The following is a 16,542-nucleotide window of genomic DNA, read 5'->3' on the forward strand; positions in this document are numbered from 1 at the left end:
GCCAATGCATGTACAAAGGGACTGCTTCCAGCACTAGCAAATTTCTTGGATCTGTGGTCACTTTGGAGTTACGCCTGTGTCTCTTCCCTCCGGCATGGCTTTCAGAGATAGAAGTTGTGTCTTCCCTTTGTGCTGACGATGACTTTTTTTTCTTCCAGTATTTGCTCTAATTGTTTTTTGAGCCCCTTTTCAGCTCTGTGAGAAGCTTTTGTTGTTTGTCTTCAACCTGCTGCGTTGTTGTTTCTTTGGCTGATCCCTAAATCTTGTAAACTGAGAAAGAGTTCGGTGTTTCCACTCCACCTCCTCTGTGAAGTCCGAGGAGTGCAATAGTGTGAGCGTACAGCAAACAGTCCCACACTGGTTTTCTTCTTTCCTCTTACTCAACTCTAAATGGATTGACCCTCTCCAGTCTTCACTGGTGTGTTTCTTTACAAACTGATATTAGGTATATTGTTAAGATACTCAGTGCAAGACTGTGAATTAGGAGAGAGATGGTCTAAGTAAGCTTTTAAGAAACCACTGCTTATTAAGGCAAAGATTTCTCACATGGGATTCAAACCGATTCTAACTCACATTATAAGCTAAAAATTAGGTCACATCAGGTGCTCCCCTTCTAAAGCAGACAGCTCAGAGCTGCTACATCCACTCAGTTTTCTAACAGCCTGTTTCTCTCAATGAAGCCATTGCTATGACTGCACTTCAGTTGAATGAGTTCAACATTGTCCTTTTTAAGAAGTGCTGAGCTCAGCAGAAGGCACTCCAAAGTTGCCTGGTTTGTTTTTGTCTAATTTCTGTTTAGACATATGGCTAATCATGCTTGAAAAACACGTAATCGCATCCAGGGCAAAATTCATATGATTACGTATGGGGAGTTCAAGTGTTTCCCTGTTATTTTGAAATAATGTTAAACTGGGATTACTCCGTATTATGCTCCTTTTGGACCTTAAATGTCCATGTGCATTTATATCAGCCGTTTGGCTGTCACATCCGTGCTTACTGCCTCAGTGAGTAGCAGGGCAGGAAACCAGCATATTAGCTCCTGGCACAAACAGGGGCTTTTCTTTATAAGAAGATAGCCGGGACATAATATAACTGCTCCCTGTTCTTCTTAATGGGAAGCTAAGTGACATGACAGATGTCATGTCAGGAGACAGATAAATGACTGTTAATGATCTTTCATTAACTCTTGGAGTTTCGTAGTATAATAACACGTCCCATCTTCTCAGTAAAATTCTCACTGTACAACTTTGAGTAAAGCCACAGTATTTTTGGGCAATGTGGTATATGTAAAATAGCCCCTATGCAACAATAACAAGCACAGAGCAGTCTGTGTGCACCACATCCAGAATCTTTGCAAGTGAAATATATGCACAGAATTACTGGACTGTGTAAAGTGGACATCTAAACACACAGATTTATTTATTTTTCTCTCTCTGTGATGTACACAATCATATTTTGTGTAATCATCTCTATTGCAGACGCAGCACTCACAGACCCACACGTCTCCACAGGTACATGGAGGTCACGTTGTATAATTAACCTCATTGAGATCTCATGCTGCAGTTCTGAATTTCTTGCTCCAATTCTCCACAGAGAGAATTATATATAAAAAAAGAAATACTTTGTGGTGCATATCTATTTACAGGTTGCACAGAGCAGGGAGTGTATGGCAGATTTATATGGCAGATTCATGTGCTTTGCCCACGCACACGTCTCCATTGGCAGGACCCATATGCCAGGTACTGGAATATCCATATAATATACATATCGGCGCATTATGAGCAGCTCACTGAGTTCAGCGCGGTGCTCCTTCTGCTGCTTTTGTGCACTTCATTACAGAAACATACTCGAGTTTGCTCAGTTGCTTATCCCAAAGGCCAACTTTTGATCTTCTCTTGGGAACCTGTTGCACCGCCGTAGTTTCTAGGTACCGCCGCCAATGTGTTTACCAACTCTTTTTCTCTTTCTCGCCCTTTCTATTATGCGTCCCCTTTTTTCTGCCACACAAAAGCTCTGTGCGGTGATTGTGTGTGGTCCCCAAGAGATGCGGGCCCGGTTATCGGCGAGGCGCTGAGCTGGAGGATCTGTGAACCCGTGCAATTAGCGGTTTAGATCCGGGACCCCACGTGTGGGAGCAGGGCTGGCGGTTGTGCCCGGGCGCTGGGGACAGCCGCCCTCGGGGCGAGTGCACCGACCCCTGGCAGAAGGGTCACAGACAGCCCCCGAGCTCAGGAAAAAACCCCGGGATCAGAGCCGCAATCTGTAGCGGGATGGTCCCCCCGCACACAACACATGGATTCAGAAAGGGATCATTTGGAAAGCATTTGCAAGCATATGGGTCATTTTTAAGTCAAGATTTCTTTAATTTGCTGTGTTTCCTAGTTTGTCTTGGTTTGGAGGGGAGGAGCTGGAGTGAAGTTTAGGGGGGAGCTGTTTGGGTTTGGTTGGGGGGTGAGGCTCTGCCTGCAGAAAGCCCGGCTGGAAAAAAAGGGATTGGAGGGCTGAGTGGTGGAATAAAGAGCCCCAAAGCAGCTTGTTCCCAACTCATGTCCCCTACGTGGAGATTAGAAGAACAAACACTCCGCTCTTCTTAATGATGGCATTACCAAGTATAATTAATTAGAAGGGTAGCCAAAGGAATAGGATCCCCGACGTTAATTACTTTCCTAAAAGGATAATATGCTCTTATGTTACCGGTCTAGATCTACCGAAATATGTCTATTACTGCTACCACTGCTAATAATTGGGTTGTTAAATGGAATACTCCGGAGATCATAGAGTCATTAAGGTTGGAAAGACCAATAAGATAATCTAATCCAACCACCAGTCCGTGCCTGTGGCCACTCTAGTCCATGTCTATGCCTATGTTTATTGATATATATATACATATACATACATTTATATGCATAAATGTATACATACACACGCATATAATGGTCTACTAGATGTGTACAGTATGCAGAGCTATCCATGGCTATCACTTGTTTATCTGTGTATACTTAGAGTGATTCTTTAGACATACATGCTGATGGACTGCCAGGCAGGAAGATGGATAGTGTAGCAACACTTCTTGCGGTGCTACTGCCAAGGGATGAAAGCAACGAGCAAAGGCTCCCACCTTTGTCTCTCTTGAGCTGTGCAATTAGGTGTGGGCTAGGAGCAGGGCTGTATTTTCCTTTTCTTGGTTGGAGAAGTGATGTCCCATTGGACTGGTTGAAGAACTAGTGGCTGGGTGGCACCGGTTGGCAGAGAATTTTAGCTGCAGAAAGTGATCGGTGCCCTTCAGATGATCTCAGCAGGCTGCAGGTATTTTGCTCAGTGTGCTCTGGTTACTGTGAAGGATTGCTAAATAAACTGTGGGGTAGCAATGAAAACACACAGCCTTTGGATTTTCAGCGGAAAACCTGCAGTGCGGAGTTGTTGTTATGATCATTGCTTTACAGAGCGGCTTTACTGACTCTGAAATGACTTTAGTGAATCCAGGGGAGTTACCACTGTATGTACAGTGCAGGGGATATAGTTGTTACTACAAGTGCATCCACCTCCTTATCTACATCTTTTGCCCACCTCTTGCATGCATTCAAATATGGGCGTGATGGATGTGCATATACATATATGCACACACAGATATGAGCATATTCTTGTATATCTCTCTGTCCACACTTATACCTGGTGTATGTATGTATGTGCAGTACAGGTGTACAAAGATCTCTAAGCTTATTTGTGCCCAGGCTGCACATTTACATCCACACGTATGTGTTGCATCCGCATGTATGTGCGAGCAGGCATAGGTGTCCTCCTGCATTTTGCCAGCAGAAGAAAACCTGCGTGTGTAGCTATGTGTGTAGCACGCAGGTGTGTGCCACATGCAGGAGCACAGATTTGGCACGTTGCTTTTAGTCTCCCATCCTTTCCGACAGCTTCCTAAAATATCACTGCCTCCCCATCTCGCCATTCCCCCAGACTGTGAATTTTCTATGGGACTCGAGGCCTTTGCCCACTGCTCCTCAGTGAGCAGAAAGCAATAAGTGCAATTTAATGTATTATTTATGAGTGGTGGGAAAGTCTAAGGGGGTTTTAATCTCTGTCTCTCCACTTCCTTCCCAGCTGAAAACCATTTCACCTCCCTTCCCAGATATTCAGCCCCAGCGCTCTCCCCCGCCCCACTCCCATCTGCGCCTTATTTGTACAAATGTTCCCGTGTCTTTAGAAATCATCTTCAAAAAAAAAAAAAAAAAGAAAAAAAAAAAAGAAAAGAACCCCCTTTGCCAAACCTATATTGTACTTAAACATTTGTGAAGATTTTGTTTCTCTCAATATGGTAGCGAGAGGGGGCTCTGGGAGGGGCTTTCTTGGAGAAATGTCTCATTCAATCCACTGAACCCCCTCCTTGAAGTTTCTTTTCAAGGCTGCTGGAAAGTTGGGCAAACTGAAAAGCAAAACAATAATTAGAGATAATTGCTTGTGTCCAAACACAGGCATCAAAGCCTCGGGGGTCTCATTTGTGATGGGCCTTGGTGTGTGATCCAAAAAAAAAAAAAAAAGAAAAAAAAAAGGTAAAAAAAAAAAAAAAAAAGGAAAAAAAAAAAGGTGACCCTTATTTTATTTATTGAGTAGAGGAACAGAGAGAAAGTGCCAGATGGAAGGACCTCGGAGCAATCTCCAACGGCTCAGCCCTGCCTGCTTGGGCGAACAGGCACTGAGGCCAGGATAAAAGGGATAGAAAGCAGGGTCAGGAGGGGTTGCATAATTACTGGGGTGGAGGTAAAAGGGGTGAGGGGGTGACAAGGGTCTCTCTGGCCTCACCATGAGGATATGTACAGCCCCCCAGCTCCGCGTGGCTGGTAAGCATCCCTGGGTACGCACAGTAAGTACGAGGGATGCTGCAGGATGCCACATCAGGGTCCCGTTGTAGGGACTGTGGGAGTCCTGATTTTCTGGGGGCTGAGCTGTCCCCTTTCCCTTCCTACAAACTGGGTCCCTAACGTAGATGCAAGGAGACCCAGACCCGAAAGGCTTTGTCCCATATTCCCTCCTGATGGGATGTACTTCCAAAGCCTGAGCATGGCAACTCCTGCATTAACCACAGCATGAGCAGCGCTGAATCCCCAGTGTTTGCACTAAGAAAAAAGAAATAAAGGGAAAAGGATGTAAAAGATAGTAATGGTGGGGAGATAGATGAAACCTCCAAAACCAGTGTAACAGCCTCATCCCATAGGCCCTGCTGGGGGGATGCATTTCTCTTACTGCAAATGATGCTGGAAGGGCTCTAGCTAAAGGTTGGGGCATCAGATTTAGGGGGGACCAGCCCACCCCTCCTTCCACCTCAAGGAGGCTGAAGGAAGGCAACAAAGGAGAGAGAAGAAGGGAGGGAGAGGACAGCCCTAAAGGCAAGGGATGATAGTAGATTTCCCCCAGGTCACTTTCCTCTCCTGGGTTTCAAAGGCACTGGTTCACAGGATGAGATGTGGCCAGCGTTTCTCCTGGCCCTGCCCGTCCCTCGGTAATGGGCTTGTAATGACCTAAACGATTTGCTGATTAGGGCCAATAAATCTACCCTTTCCATGTCTTTCCGATGGAGATACCGAGGCTCAGAAGCGGTGAATGCTGGGGAGGCTTTGCTCCAGGGACAGGCTAAAAGAGGAAGAAAAAAAAAAAAAAGAAAAGGAAAAAAAAAAAAAAAAGGAAAAGAAAAAAGAAAAAAAAATCAGAAAAGAAAAGAAGGAAGGGGGAAAAAGGAGGAAAAAGAAAGAAAAAAAAGGGAAAAAACGAGTTAGAGAAGCCCGGTCGGCTCCTTTGCGCCGGTTCCCCCGAGCCGTGCGGTCCCGCTGCACCCCCTGCGCCCCGCCGAGGGAAATGCAGCGGCTCTGTGGGAACCACGCCGCTCCAGGATGGAAAAGATGAAATGAAATAAAAATAATTCGAAAAAATAATTAAAAAAACAAACAAACAGGAAAAAAGAAAAAAATAAACACCTGGCGGCGTTAGCTTAAAAGGAGCGCATCCTGAGAGACTTTTGCTCAAGTGCAGTGTCCGGTTCGTGGGTGCGGTGTCACGATGGTGATGTTGCTTTGGGGGGGGAGGGGGGTGGGCAGCAGCGGTTCGTTCCTGTTCCCCCGCCCCGGTGCAGGTGCACACAGGGAAGGCGGTTTCGTGCCGGGGTGCCCCGAGTGGGGTGGTCCGGGAGAAGAGAGGTGGCCGTGCCCTCCCGGTGTGCCGCAGGGCACGGCACTGCCAGGCACTTCCAATTAGCAAATCAAGCTGGTGATCATTAGCGTGCAGCAGCCAAAGCAGCGCTCTGCCCGAACGCTCGGAGCCGGGCTGCGGGGCCGGGGCTGCATCCTGCCGCGGTCCCGGTCCGCTTCCCGACCGCCGGGCTCCGGCACCTGGCGCACAGCTGGGGCTCTCCTGCTTTCTATTTTTCTTCCTTTCTTTCCTCCTTTTTATTTTTTTTTCTTTTTTCCCCCTTCCTTTCTCCCCCTACCATTGCTCTGGTTGAGTCAAAATCGTCCCACTCAGCACTCCGACCCTTACCACTGCAGTCCCTCTCTGTCTTTCTCATCATTTGCCACGTATATATAGATATGTATATGTCCATTCTCTTTTAGCATCTTTCATTTCCCTCCACCTTCACACTCGTTTATAATTTCCCCATCCTTCCTCCAACCCGCGCTGCTCCAGAACAGCAGAGACGTCTGCAGCTGCACCCCCGAAAGGAGCTTTAACACGATCACATCGCCCGACGCAAAATCACCCCTCCAGAAATGCCCAAAAACGTTCGTTCCGAATCAACCAAATTTAGCGTTTTCTTTCTTCCGATCGCTTTATTTCCCTGCCATCCAGGTGGGGCTCAGGTTGTCGGTTCCGTCTCGATCCGGCTTTGATTTGTTTCTCTCTCATCTTTATGTCAGTTCCGTTGCGGACGCTCTGTTCGCGTCCCATCGCTCCGGACGCGCCGTGCCCGTGCGCCCCGGGCGGGGGGGGGGGGGGTTTGCTCTGCTCGATGGTTCCCCGAGGTTTGAGCTTCCTGCTCATTTCCCCGCAGCTTACAGTTCAGTGCTCACCCGCGCAGTTGTATCTGTATACGTCCATGAGACACAAGGCGAATTCGCAACTCGTTGCCAGACACATTTGCGAATTACACGACGAAATCTGCCTGCTGCGTATGGGGCACGTTATGGGCACATCACTTGTGATTCGAATTTGCTGTAAATACAGTTCTATGAACTGCAGGAAACACTTGGAAGTGAATGTATGCACAGCCTTAATTTAAGCACGCCTTCCGTCTAAATTTATTACCCATATTTATACGAATTGCGGTCTTAAATGTGAACTTTGAGAATTAGGATTACAATGTTTAGCTTTGGCACATGGTATAGGATGCACACGATCAGGGGCATCTTTAAACACACTTCGTGCACACGGATCGGATTTGTGCAAGCGGATGCTGCCGTGCGTGTCTATGTAGGCAGAAACGAGCTCTGCGTTCGTACGTTTATGGACGCTTCTAGAATCATAGAATGGTTTGGGTTGGAAAGGAGCTTTAAGGTGATGTGGTTCCGACCCCCACTTGCGGTATGTTTGTAGCTCGGAGCGCCGCTTCTCCCGCTGCCCCGGGGGGTCCCGGCTTTTCGCTGCCCGAAGCGCAAAGCGAAGCTCCGCGGTTAAATGCAGGCGGCGATGTGCGTTGAGCAAACGTTATTTTAAGAAAGGGGGGCGGCTGCGGAGAGAGAGGAATGCGCTCACGGGGCACAGGAGAGCCGAAATCCACTCGTGGGGTTTGTTTTAACCTATTGATGATTTGAAGTGGGGATAGGCAGAGAGGCACGTCCCCATCTGCAGGAAGGGAAACGGCCCCGATCCCATCAGCAGGGCAGTGCCCCACGCACCGCACCGCCGTCATCTCGGGTGTTCTGCTTCTAATGGCTGCGGGATGGTTAGCATCAGTACGGTCTGCTCCTTCCTTCTGTACCATCTTACTCAGTATGTAATATAATGAAAAAGTACATCAGTATGTAATATACATATAAGAAATATAGAGCATGAAAAATGCACTGCATACCATATAATACTGAATGTGAATAATGGCAAGAATACAGTAATCTGTGGGACTTTGCAAGATGCTTTGTCTTAAAATCATAGAATAACCTGAGTTGGAAAGGACTCACTATGATCATCGAGTCTTGTATGAGTCTTGTAGGTAAAGCTCCTGATGCAAGCTAATAGCTAGGGTGTTTTGTGATCTTAAGATCGTTCATAGTCAATTAACTCTTGGTACTAGATTATCCCACACTTCAGCTCTCTCTGGTCAGCATCTTTGTAATCTTTCAGCCCCAGTACATCAGCTGTCTTTGGGGCTGAGGTATGGGAAAGCAATGTGTCTCGTACCTAATTTATATGCCAGTGTGTGTTTACTTACAGTATATATTGACTATTTCTTTGCAAAGTTGTATTGCACGTGTGGGCACTCACAGTATATATGTACAGGTACATATGTGTACCTATATATACTCTATAGAACCACAGAATTCTGACATTGGCAAGGTTCTTTTGTTAGAGATGTGAACCGTTTTGAAATGCACCAAAAGCTGTTTTTTAGAGCCCAATAAAGAAAGGAAGAATAATCCCAGAGGTGAGCTGCAGCTGAGCCTGGGGAGAGCAGGCTTGCTGGTAGCACTTCTGGGCTATGTGACCATGTAGAACTGAGCAGAAAGCTGGAGACTGTGGGAGCTAAGCCAGGGAAGAGAAGAGCTTGCGTGTCTTTCTGTGTATTGCTAAAGCAACTGTGATCCAAAGCCAGGGGTGCACATTACGATTGTCCTCAGGAGCTGTTTAGGACTGCAGAAAGAAAACGACTCTTGTAATGTAATGGGTTGCTGCTTCAGAGAACTGTATTGCATCTTGGTCTCTCCTACCATTTCTTATACGATATTGGAGAAATCACTTAAACTTAAGTCTTGCAAGAGGGTGGTAATACTAAGTGCATATGGGTCTGCATGTGCGTGTTTGTGAGTTGGAGACAAACACCCACATGGATCCCACAGCTGTCAATAGGAAACACATGTACAGTCACAGAAAATCAGCTCGTGTTTTGGGGAGGATATCTGTGTATGAGATAAATCCAGAAAAACAGTTTGAGTAGGCGGAGATGTATCAGCTGATTGCAGGTTATTAAAAAGTAAGCTGAGAAGTCAATAAGGAAGAGCTTTTGCAAAGACAAAATCTATGCAAATTGACAGAAAAAACCCCAAACTATTAACATGAATGGCATATCAAGCTGTAAAAACATGTGGAGTGGAGTTTATTCTCTGCATTTGTTGCATGGTATAATCTTTCAATTTCAAGCTCTGTAATTATTTGGTCACTAAAGAGCTCTGTTGACTGCTTGGCCATGGCTTAAAGGTAATGTTATGATCTCTGATGTTGGAACTTTAGAATCCTCTTCTGATCATTGGTAATAATGAATACTTAAAAAAAAAAAAAAAAATCCACGGATTATTTCATATATATGCATTTTTCTTTTCTGCCTTCTCCTTTAAATTTAAAAACAGATTTCAGATTTCCAGCTTTTGTGGTTAGTTTGTACCAAAAGTGACTCACACTCATCCGACCAGGCCTATTAATTTATTTGAACCGTTGTTTTTGAAAGGAAAGAAAAAAATATTCTTGAATGTACCATCAAGCGTGTTTCTTTTCCCCTCTCTGGTATAATGAGATACATTTATTTTCCTTTGTGATCGCTGCAAAAAAATAATCAGAAACAAACTGATGGGAGAGAGAGGAGAGAATGGGGTAGTTTTCCAGCCGCTGACTCAGGCTTGTCCCTCTCATACAGAGGGGTTGTGGTGGGATTTGGACAACACCTTGCCTGTAGGTTCACAGATCACCATGCAGCGATTCCCCCAATGGCTCTGGCTCGGATACACACTGTAGAGTACTCAGTGCTTGCCTGTCTGATGGGCTCAGGAAGAAGGGACTTGTAATAAAAGTTACTGTGGGATTAGAGTCATAGAATCACTCAGGTTGGAAAAAATGTCTGAGACCACCCAGTCCAACCCCAACCCACCCCACGATGCCCACTGACAGTGTCCCCCACTGCCACATCTCCATAGTCCTTGAACATCACCAGGGACAGTGACCCCACCACTTCCCTGGTCACATAAGTGTTCAGAGATCTCTTTGCCACGTACAGACCATGGTCTCTGCTATGGAGTGATTTCTACCTGTTTTTGTTTCCTTACACTATGCAGTGGAGAAACCCTGCTGCTTTGAGCTTGAGCCTTGAAGGTTGTCCTTCATTTTCCCCAATGCTTTTTTAGGTGGAAAACACCCAAGGCCATAGAGCAGCAAAACCAGATGCACAGTTGCTTTTTTCCAGCCTGGGGAGCTGTCTGCTAACTGGGCAGACTCAAGATTTTTCTCTACAAGAGTGTAGGATCCCTTTGAAGGCGAGATGGTGCGATGGCCATGTTAGAATAACATGATTCATATTCCAGCCTGATATAGCTTTATACAAGGCCAGAACCCTGCTTTAGCCATTTTACCCTCAAAATGCCACAGAAATGTCCCCACAGACTGGGCCTTTCTCAGTCAGTGGGACTTCCTCTGGATGGAATTTGGCTGCTGTCTCCCTCCAGCCCTAGCAGCGCTGATGAGCCCTATCCCACTGAGCAGAGCCATGGGGATGATGATACTGTGTTTCTGAGGTCTGGGCTTCTGGACTTTGCAGCAGGGAAGTGGGCTTCATTTCTGCATTTGGAGAATGGCTTTCCTCAGTCTCTTCTTTGTAGGTATCACTACTCCCAAGAGCACACTCAGCAAATGCACGGTCCCAGCACTGGCAGGCCCCTGTTCTGCTTCAAAATACCCCTTGTAATGTACTGCAAAAGATGAGGGTGTATCTTGAATTGGGATGTCCAGGGTTTAAAGCCTTTCCAAACTTCCAGCAGAGTCACATTTGTTGTTACTATTGCTTTATGTGTCCTGCTGACTTCAGTGACAGAATGGGACTGGCTTCCAGGAGACTTAGGGGTCCTGTGTTGTACTGTGGGTTCTGGGTGGGATTTGAATCAATGTCTCAAATTAGAAAGCTGCCTGGAGTGAGCTTGTTTTACTCCATCCCATCCCAACTCAATTCTAGATTTTCATCTATAATATATAATCACAATCTATTTGACAAGTTGGGGATCTGAATTCAAGCCCTGCTGCCAAAGAGCCGTGAATGGAAATAACCAAATAACCTTATATACCTCCTGCACAATGTAGCGTGCAAACAGAACACAAACACCCCAAATCTGTTGTTCTGTCTTTGGTTTTGATTGACTTAGAAGGACCGTTAAGAATAATAATGAGAAGCTGATGACATCGCGGCTTGAGGAATGCACCACTGCTAGAGAACAGATGGTGCAAAGACATTTTTTGGAAACTATTTTTTAAATTCACTTGGCACCTGGGCCTTTTTGGGGATAAATGTTCTAACTTGGTGCAACCACGACACTTGGCAGTTGGGATCCATTTAAAACCAACGATTTTACTACAGAGAAAAGCAGTCGTAGCAAAATACAGAACGCCGAGTGGGATTCAGATTTATTTCTGAGTGATGATATCTTTTCTTTCAGATTTCAGAGTGGTCGTCTCTTGTGCTGCATTATAATGGGAAGGAAAGTAACAGAATTCAGTTTTGCAGCTCTGAATCTGATGTGACTTTAGGAACAACAGAAGCTTTAAAGTAAATGAGTAGTTATGAAGGTAGGGATCATCAGTTTGACCTTCTATTCTCTATTATTTCAGGTTCAGTGGTTTGTGCTGCATTTTTTCACTTAGTAGTCCTACAAGCATTTTCAAGTGGGAGTTAAAAAAATCTGTAGTAAATAATCCTATCAATAATGTAATGACTTTTCTCAATCTTTAATTCATTCTGGTTGAAACAACTGATACTGTTACACTGATGCCAACAGTCGTGCCAAATGAAGCTATCTTGTGAAGGAAAGCATCTGAACTTGGTCTGAAGACTTTCAGTGACGGAGCCCACCCTATCCTTTGACTGGTGACTCCATGCTAAAATATCTGTGCTTTATTGCTTATTCAAATTTGTCTGGCATTTACTTCCAAGCATTGAATCTCAATGGGCATTTCTCAGCTAGATTAAACAACCTCTCTATACCTGGTATTTTCTTTTCCTAGCTGTACTTGGATATCCTTGTGAAGTCACCTCTTAATCTCTGTGATAGACTAATCAGATTGAGCTGCGTAACTCTCTCACTGGAATACATTCTTTTTTTTTTTTACTACAGCCCTCAAATCATATGGATTTCCATACGCCTTGACATCAGTGGAGATTTATGCTAGCTTGGAATTTGGCTATATATTTCAATTACTGTGAACATTTTGTGGCCTGGGGTGGAACGCGCCAAAGAGCATGACAGATTATTTGTAGCATGCGCATCTGTTGAACTTGGTGTAGGAATCAAGTGGAGTAAAATTCAACCCATTAAACTCTGTTTTCATGGGTTTACGTTCATCTTAAGTGCAATTGAGGCCACGGGAGCAAAGATAAACATCAGCCACTGAGACAGATGCTTAACTTATGCACCTCGTTTTTCATGGCCACAGTGAAGTTACGCTGATTCACGCCAGCTGAAGACTTTGGCCCATAGCGAGCAGCACAAACTGATAGAAGAGTCCAACCATCAGCTGGCCACTTGAACCAGAGCTTGAATGCAACCTCAGGGCTTGGTCATGTCTCATTTGATCCCCAGGCAATATGGTGAGGGGGCACAGTTATACCAGAGTAAAGCTGTACTGAGTTCTAACAGCTTTAGGTCTTCTGAGGGGGAATCGCAGAACTGCTTGGGTTGGAAGGGACCTTAAGGATCAGCTAGGGAAGCTGGTTTGATAGTTTGGTTATTATCTCTAAATACAGGAATGTGTGCAACTGTATTTTACACTTTTGTTAGATAAGACTGAGGTTATGGATAGGAATGTGCGTGTGTGTAAAGCTGTTGTCTGGTTGTGTACACCACAGTGATCAAGAGAATGTGGATAGAAGCGTGTGTTTATGTATGCATATGTGTAGCTGGTGTAGGGAAGAGCCACTGGGAAATAAATGATACAAAACGTCTGTACATTCCAGGGAAATGTTTGGATCCTTGAGGTTAAGGGATATGCTCTAGTCATAAAAATAAACACACTGGCATAACATGCCATTGATATGTGGATAAGCTCACTAAGGACGGGTAAAGTTTCAGCTTTCACCTCCATTTGATGGTAAGCTAGCTGCTTCCCTCGCTGCCTCTTTTGACAGTTCAAAGTAAAATGACATTTCAAATAAGAGGTTAAAGAGCAGAGGAAAACAGAGGCTTTCTGCTTGAACCAGGGGAAATTTGATAAACCAGTCTTCCAGAGATGCCAGTGATTTCAAAAGGCTCCATTTCCTTTCGATAAGGCTTTGAGAGGGTAATTCAGAGTGGGATCTTTTAGCCAGAGCTTTTGGCTGCTAAAATGTCAGATCAGATGCTGAGCAATTTCCCCAAGACTAACACTTAGTTATTGCAATCTATAGTCTATTGTGTTAAACTCTTTACAAAACCTTTGCACCACCACTTCCATCCTGCCTTTAACGTTGCACTTTGATTTGCAAGAAGAATACTTGGAGTTTTTTAATTATGGGAAACCTAAAGGTCTCATGCTTTAAAGCTTGACATGCTTTTTCCAATTATATGTGTTCTAATAAGAGATATTACCTCCTCTTGCAAAAATTGCCTTGTTCGTACCCCTAGACCATGATGACTGCACCTGCAGTCCCTAAAGGAACAGCATCAAGCACTGCAGAACCCAGCAATGTAGAGAATGGAAGTTCTGGCCTGTCGTCTGTAGTAGTGTTGGAATTTCAGCTCTTGTCTAGTGATTTTCAAGTTTCCATTAATTACCATGGTTCATCAGTGGTAATGAGATTCTATAATCCTGTTCAGGTGCAGGGAATGTATTTCATCAGAGGTTATAGACAAAATAACGGGAATGACTGTAAATTGTTAAATGTAGTGTTAAATATGTAAAAAGGGTGTGTGTATTGACTATCTTACTGGTGTGCATGAAACAAGACTATTCTATATTTCTACTGGTTTGCATTAATGTTTCTCAGCTAATCTTTCCTGGAAGGGTGTTTCAGCAGAATGGGACCAACTCACACAAGAGTTCTGGTGATGTGGATAGAATGGTTGAAGCCATTTTCACTGTGCACTGACATCTACCGTGCCAATCCCATGTTGGCACTGTGTGCAGAGCATACATTTCCAAATCAGCAGTGATCAAACTCTGATCTCTGCTGAGTTGCACTGTAGTTTAAAGCCTACCCTTTCAAGTGACTTGGAAACCTGGCAGAACCTGGTAACAGGTTGTAACCCTAGCTAAGACACGAAGCCAAGTTTTACAGGTGAATCAAAATCACGTGGGCTTCTTCCCATGACCATGAAAGGCTCCAGCCAAGGTGTGGCCGTCGATCTGCTTGGCTTTGAAACCTGGAGATAAAGGTCCTCTTTTGGTGAAACTTTACAACTTGATGAATTTTGGGCAAAGTGGAGGTAGAAATATCCTGTAATACTGGTAGGAATTACTTGGCATGTATGACTTTCTCTGTGATGTTCCAACAAGTGGGTGTCGCTGCCATCAGATGTCGAAAGAATAAATCTTTGGACATAACTCTGGGCACACAGGAGCATTAGAACTGTAGACCTCCCTGTGCAGTCAGCCCTGTGGGCAAACACAGAGAAAGAATAAATGTGTTGGAACCTTTGTTAATTGATCTTCTTTTGGTCTCTAGGAAAAAAAAAAAAAAGAAAAAAAGAAAAAAAAAAAGGATAGCAGTGGGAATTTGAACAGAATACAATTCAGTTAATGTTTTGCTGGTTCAGCTGCCTGAACCTTCTCTGTAGGTTTGGGGAAGGAGGAAAACTGAGCTTTCTCCTGCTGTGAGGCTGACTGACTGCAGGTCACTGTTTTGTCAGGGTAGAAAGGAGCAGCAGGTTACATTACCATATGCTTTTATGTGCTTTCCCCAGGATCAGGGGGTGATAACGGGGTTGTCAGAACACCAGTGAGTTGCTCTGAGTGACAGATGAGTTATGGTTTGGATGAAAGCCACGAGAGCCAAACTTGTGAACCTACCCTTTCTCTGTTAGGGACTGTTGGGTTCTCCAAAAGTGGCTGAAAAACTTAATAGTCTGAATATATGTGAAAGGGAGTGGATTACAACCAGGACACCTCCACCTAAAGGGGGGTTACATGAAAGAAGGGGACTGACTATTTAGCAGGATCTGTTGTAACAGGACAAGGGGAAATAGTTTCAAACTGAAAGAGGGGGCGATTTAATCTGGGTATAAGGAAAAAGGTTTTTACAGTAAGGGCTGTGACACATAAACTGGCACAGGTTGCCCAGAGAGGTAGTGGATGCCCCATCCCTGGTCGTAATCAAGGTCAGGCTGGATGGGGCTCTGAGCACCTGATGGAGCTGTAGGTGTCCCTGTTCACTGCAGCAGAGTTGGACCTGATGACTTTTAGGTGTCCCTTCCAACTCAAAGAATTCTGTGATTCTATGAAATGCTGTCAGGGTAGAGCTGTACATAGGTACAAACCCACTACACTCAAAACACCGAATGGATCCTTGGCTAGAAGAACATGTCAAATCGGTTTACAGGACATCAGCTGAGAGCTTGGATGGATTGTGTGGCATAAAAGATATTCAGGCTACATAAATATGCATCCTATAGATGTTCACATGTGTGAATAGTATGGATAGATGGAGGACAGAAACAGAAATCCAGCTAGGTAAAAATGCTCAGCATCTCTCAGTAACAAGCTATAATGTGACATACTCGAGATGCCTGTTACAGATCCAATGAACAGCAAAATCCTGATTTCCACTCAGGTTTTCTCCATCACTGCTATCTTAACTCCAAGCCTCATTAAATCAACCCCGGCTGAACTGTGGTACAATGTTACAGTGCAGATCCTGCTGTTCCCCAGTGGGCAGCTAACTTGGACTCAGGAGCTACCATTTAACCTTGGAGTCTCTGAATCAACAAGGCAGTTTCTGCAGAGACACCTGGCAGCATGCGCATTTTATGCTCTAACATGGCTGGTAAATCCTGGGTGGTTAAGTAAACTTAACCTTCATTTATGAAACTTGCGAACCAAAGGGTAAAATGTGCCTTGTGCAAGTAATTACGTAAAGGTCTTAGAGAGTGGAGTTATCACTTAAAGACGCCGGGCATTGCTAATGAGTTGACTGAGAATTGATCTCTCTGTAATTTAGTTATTTATATGCAGTTCCTGTTTTCCATGCTCAGCTATAGGTCAAGCCCACTTTGAACTGCTCAGAGACCCCCAAGTTTGTCAAGCAAAGTCCCAAAGCCGTGGCACAATGATATTTTAGAAAGGTAAATATTGTCCTGAGGGGCTTTAAAAAGGAGGCAAAGCTGTTTGCTTTCTAGCTGGTTCTTTAAACCGGACAACTGCTTCCTGTTACTAAGGGGTCTCTCAGCAACG

At 44.7% G+C, this 16,542-nt stretch overlaps 1 long non-coding RNA gene and 1 other non-coding gene across 3 annotated transcripts in view; one reads left to right on the top strand and one right to left on the bottom strand.

Moving 5' to 3' along the window:
* LOC121111455 overlaps window positions 1-16,542 on the top strand; it is a 186,565-nt gene that overhangs the window by 132,154 nt on the left and 37,869 nt on the right. The window lies entirely within an intron of this gene.
* MIR6622 (microRNA 6622) lies at window positions 10,532-10,641 on the bottom strand. The gene has a single exon (NR_105586.1). It is a non-coding gene; the product is annotated as a microRNA 6622 (primary transcript).

Source organism: Gallus gallus, chromosome 8, assembly GCF_016699485.2.
Source record: "Gallus gallus isolate bGalGal1 chromosome 8, bGalGal1.mat.broiler.GRCg7b, whole genome shotgun sequence".
NCBI classification, from domain to species: Eukaryota; Metazoa; Chordata; class Aves; order Galliformes; family Phasianidae; genus Gallus; species Gallus gallus.